The sequence below is a fragment of the Anastrepha obliqua genome, chromosome 5 (genome assembly GCF_027943255.1).
Source record: "Anastrepha obliqua isolate idAnaObli1 chromosome 5, idAnaObli1_1.0, whole genome shotgun sequence".
Classification (NCBI taxonomy): domain Eukaryota; kingdom Metazoa; phylum Arthropoda; class Insecta; order Diptera; family Tephritidae; genus Anastrepha; species Anastrepha obliqua.
The window spans coordinates 20,099,691-20,109,042 of NC_072896.1; positions in this window are offsets into that span (position 1 = coordinate 20,099,691).

Genomic DNA, 9,352 nt, shown 5'->3' on the forward strand with positions numbered 1-9,352 from the left:
TTTATATTTCTCTTTTTGCCACGCAATTAAATTGTAATTTTTATTGCGCGGCTGTTTCATACATACTCGTATAAGCATTTGCATGCATACATACATATATACGTATGAGTCCATGGTGGGGCTTGAGGCGTATATATAAAATTCGCATGAAAGTTTAGCTTTCTAATGCTGATACGTAATTGTTTCTATTGGATTCTGGTCATTGAAATTTATACAGAATCAGCGGGAAAGAAGTCCTAGATTCCTAAAATAAAGGCTAGGTAATTTCTGGTTAAGGGGTTACATACGCCCAGAATTTTCAAAAAATCGATTTTTTTACAGAATATAATACTTTATAGTTTTAAGCGTATATCTGTGGAAGTCAATTCTAAAAATTCCCCATAGATACAAAGTTATGGTAGATAATGTAACTGCTTTAAATTCTTGCTTTAAATGCGCGCGACCTCGAGCGAAATCCATTTGAAAGTATAAACTCGTTTTTCTCGAAACTACTTTTTCCGACACGGTCTGCATGATAACAGACAATTTTTAATATTTTTTGATCCGACTTTTTTTAATATTCGAAAGTGCTTTCTCTATAGATTTGATTTTTATATTTTTATTAAAAAATTGAACATAAACATAATTAAAGTGTGACATTTATGACGTAAAACGTATCCTTCTTTTAAAATGCCGTAAACAGCAAAATTTTTAGAAATTCAAAAATGCTTTATTTTACAAGAATTTTTTTACTTTCAACTTTACCATCAACATTTCAAGGAAAAATGATGCAGACCGTGGAGCAACTTTTTTCTTCATTGTACTTTGGGCTATGTGATTTTTTATATAATAATTTTTATAAAGAAAAATTAAAATAAATGATTTTGTTAAGTTTAAATGTATACAAATTTTTTATATTTATTTCTATTTTTACCCCTTCTAAAACCAGGTTTTCTTTTAGCGCATTTTTGGCGCTGCTGGACGTACCTAACCCCTTAATTTTGATGCATTTTAGCATTGAGATGCCTTAAATTTCTACCGTTTCCGAATTTTGGATTTTAAAGATTATTAAACGATTTTTTTTGCCAGTACCCACTTTTTTCTAGAGTTAGTCCCAATATCTTACCTTTTCTCGTTTTTAGTTAGAGGGTACGTCAATTAATAAAATTCATCATTAAAATCTGCACCAAGCCTAGACTGTTAAAAATTTTCTGCTTGATAAAAATTTGAATTTACAATTTTTCACTAAACGTTTCCTACTATACATAATTAAAAAAAAATTGTGTGGCAACTATTCTGCAAAATCTGTTAGCTATTCTGCCTTATTAGCTATTCAAAAATTTATAAATTCTAATAATAATGTAACTGACTAGACTCAGCAAGTAGCGACTTTTCCGGTAATTCTGTATAGTAGTAGTAGTAATGGCGACCGCCGTAGCCGAATGGGTTGGTGCGTGATCACCATTCGAAATTCACTGAGGGGTCGTTGGTTCGAATCTCGGTGAAAGCAAAATTAATAAAAACATTTTTCTAATAGCGGTCGCCCCTCGGCGGGCAATGGCAAACCTCCGAGTGTATTTCTACCATGAAAAAGCTCCTCATAAAAATATCTGCCGTTCGGAGTCGGCTTGAAACTGTAGGTCCCTCCATTTGTGGAACAACATCAAGACGCACACCACAAATAGGAGGAGAGCTCGGCCAAACACCTAACAGAAGTGTACGCACCAATTATTTATTTATTTTTTTAGTAGTAGTAATTCTTTATTTATTTATAAATATTTCATCTTACATTTCAATAATTTTTACAATAATTCGTTTAAATATATGTATAAATACATGAAGACAGAAATAATAAATTTGTGGCAATAACAATGTTGTATGTCACAGCTCAAAAATTAATCAAAAATTAAACTCTGCAATAAGAAAATGTCTATAGCGTAAGGCTGAGTGTATAGTATAAAGCAAGTTAGTCTTTTCCAATTATATCCATTAAGTATATCTATCACTTCTGCTTCATTTAGCTTCGCTGCGTTTAGATATTTTGTTCTGATCTCCTTCAGTACCGGACATCTTCCTAAGAAGTGCTGCAAATTTTCTTCCTCGTTTAAATTGCAGAGGGTGCATATTTTCTAAGCATTTCCATACGTAGTTGCATTTAGCTTCAGTAAACCACATCTTGCTTTGAAAATTGTCGTAATATCTGATAGCCGCATATCTTCTTTAATATAATGATTCCCCTTTTGAGTAGTCTAAATGTTTATAAATTCGCGTCGCGCTTGACTGTGCTTTTTGCTTTGCCATGTCGATAACTTTTATTTTCATTTTGGTAAGAAGTTGCACACAGCGATCTTACCAGTCTGTAGCGGTGATGTTTTCTTCAAACTTCAGAACGAACTCCATTCCCATGTCGTTCAGATGCTTAAGCCAACCACCTTTTTACTTAATATGCCTTGTGTTAGTTTCTGTAGGAGTCTGTTGCAATTATATTTATAAATAGTTTTCCAGATATACTTCATGTGTAGTTCTAAAGAATACATGTGGATATCTTCTAAATTAGTTTCTAATGTATTGCATAATTTGGAGTGAACTCGGGTAGTTTGAGAATTCTCTTAATAAAGCAACGTTGAAGTTTATTTACCTCATCGAATAAGGCATATCCCCAAACTTGCGCTGCGTAGGTTCGTATCGCTCTGCATACCGCTTGGAACAGCTTCCATTTTGATTTTAATGAAATGAATGGCTTCGCTAAAAAATCGTTCCAAGTGCAATTAATACTAGCTTTTGCTGAAGTATTCCTGCCTTCTAAGTGCTTGCCGAATGCCATTTTGGGTGTCAGAATGACACCAAGATATTTATATTCGGCCACAAATTTAATTTCTTCAGCTTAGTACCACCATTTTCCAGCCTGGGAAAGTAATATAATATATACAATTCAATCCGCATTTTTAATTTCCCTTCACAAATGTCCAAACATATAATTTGGCGTTGCAGGTCTATAGTCGGTTTTAAGTATGACACTGAACGACTAGTGATGAGGCCATAATTCAATTGGCTATGGCTGTTTTAACCTTCAAGTATGCAAGTATTTAAGTTACAGTGATAGCCAGTTCAGAAAACATAGTTTTGACAAAAACGCATTTAATGTTTTGCTATCGATTTAGTAGAATTATACGAATTATTTAATTACCTCGAGTGACATCTATTCCTGGACCATATAATAGTTCTTCAGCCGTCATAGTAGCTTCCAAAATATCGATTTTCTGATGCCTTCGTAGCATTCTACTTTCTCGAGTGTTATCGTTAGTGCTCTTATCTGCCACTTTCATACCTGCAGCATCCAGGTACTTGCTCTCAAACACACCGGAGCACCCGAGCGCCCTCTTTGTCGGTTCCACTTCAAATTATCACACAATATTTTTAAGATATTATAGTTTAAGAAAATGCAATAAAATCCAATTTTTTAAAACTCTGACTACCCCTAACCTCTTAAATTGCTGCATAGCATAAGACTCGAACCCGGACACCAGCGAATGGTAGTCCCATATTAACCCATTCGTCTGAGAGCACCAATTATATTATATGTTTGTACTTTATATATGTGTATACGTATGCATTATAATACTAACAATTTTCATTAGTGGCAGTGAACGCCACCAACTAAAGCATCTATGAGTATAAGTAAACGAAATGAATCCTTAACTTTCACTTCGTTGGTAGTTATCTCCATGCACTGATATAAATTTAATATCTATGTATATTTTAGTTTGTAATAATTGTAGAACTGAAGGACTCTCACTGCTAAGCTCCTACTAAGGCTTAATAAGCTCTTACGTAGGCCAAATGGAGTGTATAGTTAAAATGTGGCCACTCAAGTGAGTGAAGCTTTACTCCACTTACAATGTGCATACTAGGGTGTTTTTAAATATCGAAAATTCCAGGGTTATAATATGTGAATCCCGGAAAAATTTATTAGTTCTTTCTAGCTAATGTGTACAAAAGACTTAGAGTAAAATTTTATTAAAATTTCCCCATTAAAATTGTCCCATTCCCAAAATAGTATAAGCATATCTATATATATAAAAATGAAATGATGTTCGTTTGTCCGCATTTTTTTGGGCCGATACGAGGCCAATTTTATTCGTTCTTTTTTCATATCATAGGGATCCACTAGGGGAAGGTTTTTAGCAAAAAAAAATTTCTTTTAAATATTTTCTTCATATAAAAAAAAGAAAAAATCAAAATATTGTCCAAAACAAAACTTGCTCGATTGTTAGATTAAAGTAAGTTTCGAATCGACATTCATTTTATGTGTAATTTTATGTGTACAACTTTTTTTGAATTTTTTGTATTTGTATTGTGATACAGAAATGTATTGTATACAGAAATTTCAAATGATTCGAATGAAATTTTTTTTTTTTTTTTTTTATTTCTTCCATAAAATATTACACCTGTCGTTAGACAATAAGTAATTTGATTTACAAAAAGATGGAATGAGAGTGATATTGAAGGGCCAATGCCCCCAAGCTCATTTAGAAGAAATATATACATATTATTTAAAAACAAGTGGTTAACAAACAATGATATATACGATTAGTTGACAATTGATTACAAGGATTTTGCAAGATCTGTTGGTGTTTGACGGTTAAGCCGACTTTGGGTAGATTTTTCTTTATTTGGTAGTCTTCTCATCATAGGATTTGTATGCCTTAATAGTCTATTTATGTGTCTTCTGCTAGCGCTTTGTATTGTTTCATCAATAGTATCGATGTCAAGGTCGCGATGAATATCTGCGTTAGGTATGTACCAAGGTGCATTAGTTAAGGTCCTAAGTATTTATGAAAATAATGTTTCAATTCAATTGAGCAATGCTTTCTTTGACCAATTCTATATGGAAATGAATGCGTTTGCAAACGATGTTTTCGGCTATGAACAAATGTTGGAATCGAATGAAAAAGGAAAGAAACGCGAAATGATAAAAAAAATTCTTGGAAAATTTAAAATGAATGGTGCTTCATTGGAAAAATTCAAAGGTAATCAGAACATACACAAGATAAAGTTAGAATTCGAATTTTTAGATTTATTTTGTTTATTTCTAATTTTTTTCAGAAGTACACCACACAACAACTCATTCCAACTCTGATTTTGAAATCCTGTTGGAATTGGTGATCGATAATTTTGTCACTATAATGGTCAATGGAAATTTGCGCGTATCAGACCCTGCATATTATTTACCATATCAACTTTTTATGGAACATATGGACCAAATGAACACAAAAAAATAATTTAGTTTTGTTTTGATTTTTTGCAACATTTTGGTTTTCAGTTAATACAATAAAAACAATACTGTTTTTTCGTGAACACAAAATTCTAAATTTATTACGTTGTTTGTTTAGAAAGTAAATTTTTTGGTTTTGAGGAAATTTGTTTATTGTTGCTATTTGTGAAAGCGTAGATATTTGTAAGTATTTGACTATAATCCTAAAAGTTAATGGAATACCACTATGACACATAGAAAACATTTTTTCAAAAGGGTGTTTTTCGAAAATTATAAAAAAAATTGTTTTAAAAAATTTTGAAGAAATAAAGTAAAATAAAAAAATTTCGAAAGCATGACATTTTTTCAAAACCAAATTTTCCTCAAAAAGATAAAAGAAATTTCTTCGAAGAGGTGTTTTTCTAAAATTACAAAAAAAAAAATTTCAAAAATTTTAAACAAATAAAATAAAATAAAACTTTTTCAAGGGTATGAAATTTTGTCAAAACAAAATTTTCTGAAAACCAAACAAAATTAAAAAAAAAAAATGGTGTTTTCAAAGCATTTCATATTCCACTATTAATAGAGAATACATTTTTTCGAGGGGGTGTTTTTCAAAGCGGACAAAAATCTTTTTTAACAAATCAATTTAAACTTTTACAAAAGTATGAAATTTTTTCAAGAACAAAATTTTCTCAAAAACGTTAAATTAAAAAAAAAATAGTTTTTTCAAAATATTTAATTTTCAGCAATATTATAAATTAACTGAGAAGAAATTTGTTAGAGCGAAGTGTTTTTCAAAACTTCAAAAAACACTTTTTAACCAAAAAAAATAAACCTTTTTTCAAAAACAACAGGAATGATAACATTGCCTAACAATTTCTGCACTTTTGCACAGTCTAAAGAGGCATTGATACAGAGTGTATTTCCAAACATAGTTCAACATTACAAAAACCATGATTGACTCAGCGAAAGAGCAATTTTAGCTGGGAAAAATAAGGACGTCAATGATATAAATTCAGCTATTTTAGATCAAATACCTGGTGACATAGTTGCGTATAAGTCAATGGACACTATTACTGATCAAGATGAGGTCGTAAATTATCCAACTGAATTCTTAAACTCACTCGATTTGCCAGGCTTACCACCTCATAATTTACGATTAAAAATTGGAGCCCCGATTATTATGCTGCGCAATAGTAATGTGCCCCGACTTTGCAACGGTACCAGACTCGCTGTGAAGAAGCTAATGGGTAACGTTATCGAAGCAACAATTTTGAAAGGGAAGTACAAAGGAGAAGACATTTTGATACCCTGAATTCCACTGATTCCGGCGGATTTACCATTCGATTTCAAACGTTTGCAGTTCCCTATTCGCCTTGCCTTCGCTATGAGAATTAATAAGGCGCAAGGACAGTCTCTACAAATGTGCGGTATTAATTTAGAATACCAAATTTTTTCTCATGGACAATTGTATGTAGCTTGCTCACGAGTTGGCAAACCATCGTCATTATTCACGCGAAAGATGAAAAAACCAAAAACGTTGTCTACCAAAAAGTGTTACAATAAAGTTCGAATGAAATTGTATCAAAGAATTTGCTTTGTTTCGTATTAATTTTATTATATTATCTTTCAGCAAATCATTGAATTTATCGTCTAGCGAAGCGGGCGAGGGTACGCTAGTAGTATATAAAAAGTAAAGTTTAAAAAAAAATTACATGCACATATTTTTTTTTATTGAAATAGCTACTTTATTGTTTTTCAAAATATGTGCCTTTGTATCCAAAGAAATGAGTAATCAAAACATTTATTCCGAAGTTGGTGCTATGCTCTCAAAAACAAGATTTACTTGTTCAGTCTCTTCAGGTGCTGAAAAGCACTCATTTTATTTCTGGATTATTTTGACGAATGGGAATGTTTCCATTAGCAGACGAAACAAGTCATTAGGTAACAAATCAGATAAATTGAGGAATGAGCCAAATAAAAAAAATTCGAATTTCACCTTTAAATTTCACCAGTTGCTTCGTAATACCTAGCGTTTTCATGGTGAAGAAAAATGTGTTCGTATTTCTTTCTTTTTCTGATTTCATCAAAGATTCAAGCGTAGTGTAAAATTCAGCATTGACTATTCTTTCTTCTCTTCTTAATTGGCTCGATAACCGCTTACGCGATTTTGGCCGAGTTTAATAAAGAGCGTTGGGCACGCCAAGTGAAGCCAAGTCCTTCGCCACCTGATCTTGCGAAGGCAAAGGAGGCCTTCCTCTTCCATTTACTTAGTCCAAAGTAGCACTTGTTGGCAAGAGAAATTCTACGTTGGATTTCCAGCCTGAAATTGTTATCGGTGTTAATGCTGGTTCCTAAATGTACGAAGTCTTTTACAACCTCGAAATTATAACTGTCAACATTGACGTGGGTGCCGATACGCGAGTGCGCCGACTGTTTGTTTGAAGACAGGAGGTACTTCGTTTTGTCCTCATTCACCACCAGACCCATTCGCTTTGCCTCTTTATCCAGTTTGGAGAAGGCAGAACTAACAGCGCGGTTGTTAAGGCCGATAATGTCAATATTATCGGCATGCGCCAAAAATCTTCCTCTGATAAAAAATTATGCCTGAGCGATTAAGTTCTGCGGCTCGTACGATGCTCTCCAACGTCAGGTTAAAGAAGTCAGACGACAGCGAGTCACCTTGTCTGAAACCTCGTTTGGTATCAAACGGTTCGGAGAAGTCCTTCCCAATTCTGACGGCGCTGCTGGTATTGAGCAACTTCATCTTGCATAGCCGTATTAGTTTTGCGGGAATACCAAATTCAGCCATCGCGGCATACAGATAACTCCTTTTCGTACTGTCGAATGCAGCTTTGAAATCGACAAAACGATGGTGTGTGTCGATTCTCTTTCATGGGTCTTTTTTAAGATTTGGCGTATTGTGAATATTTGGTCGATGTTAGACTACGCAGGTCAAAAGCCACACTGATAAGGTCCAATCGGTTGGTTGACGAAGAACCTTATAGGCAATATTTGGAAGACTAATCCCGCGATAATTGGCACCTTGTTATGGATTGGGCAGAGCATACTTAAATTCCAATAGGCGGACATGCTTTCATCTGACCATATTTTGCATAGAAGCTGATGCAGAAGCATTGACTGTTCTACGAACCAAAAAACAGAAGAAAATTTTCATTTTTTTCACGTACCAATTCCCCTTATCACAAACGAACTTCGAAAAAAGGGTGTTTTGGGTAAAAGCGAAGAATCTTCAGCACAAAGGCTCTTCTTAACGAGAATATTCGTTGGTTGGTTGGTTGGTTAAAGTGGTGATTCATCTAGAATTCCACTAGCGCTTCCGCACCATTTTGTTGGGACATCCTCGTTACCAACTATTTAACAGTAATTTATAGCAACACTATATCCATTCTCTGTCGTTTAAGAACCTTATTAGGTTACTGACGTCTAGCCACACAGTTGTTGCAGACTCTCGAACAGCACTTTGCCCAGGGTTAACATTCTGTCCTTCCATAGGGCAGGGCATTCACAGAGGAAATAGAAGATTGCTTCCTTTTTCTCCGGTTGTTTGCAACTATGACTGTATGTTTTGTGAGGGATGCCTATTTTGGCTGATTCTGCAAGAGAATTATTCATACCAGATCCGCCTCTTGTCAATTCATCTGATTTTTCATTGCCTTCAAAGTTCCGATATCTCGTGTCCCAGATTAAGGTTACTTTATGGTTTTCACTCAAGGTGGAAAGGCTATTCCTACTTTGTTCCACCACTTTAGAGGTTGTAGTAGCCGAACCCAGTGCCTGGATTGCAGCTTGGCTATCCGAAGGAATAGCGATGTTGCCCTTAAAAGAGAAATCTGTAATTAGTAGCCTACAGACTTCCCCAATTGCCAGTGCGCCCGCCTGGAAGACACTGCTGGTATTAGGGAGACGCACAGATTTTTCAATTTTAAGTCTACAGGAACATATACCAGCTCCAACACCACCATCCATTTTATTGCCATCTGTATAGACTGTAGTATCGAAGATGTTTAGTGAGAATCCCTAATTTCATTATTCCTTAGATGGAAAGAGTTTGGCAAAATTCTTATCGAAAGTTACCGTCGGGACGATGTAGTC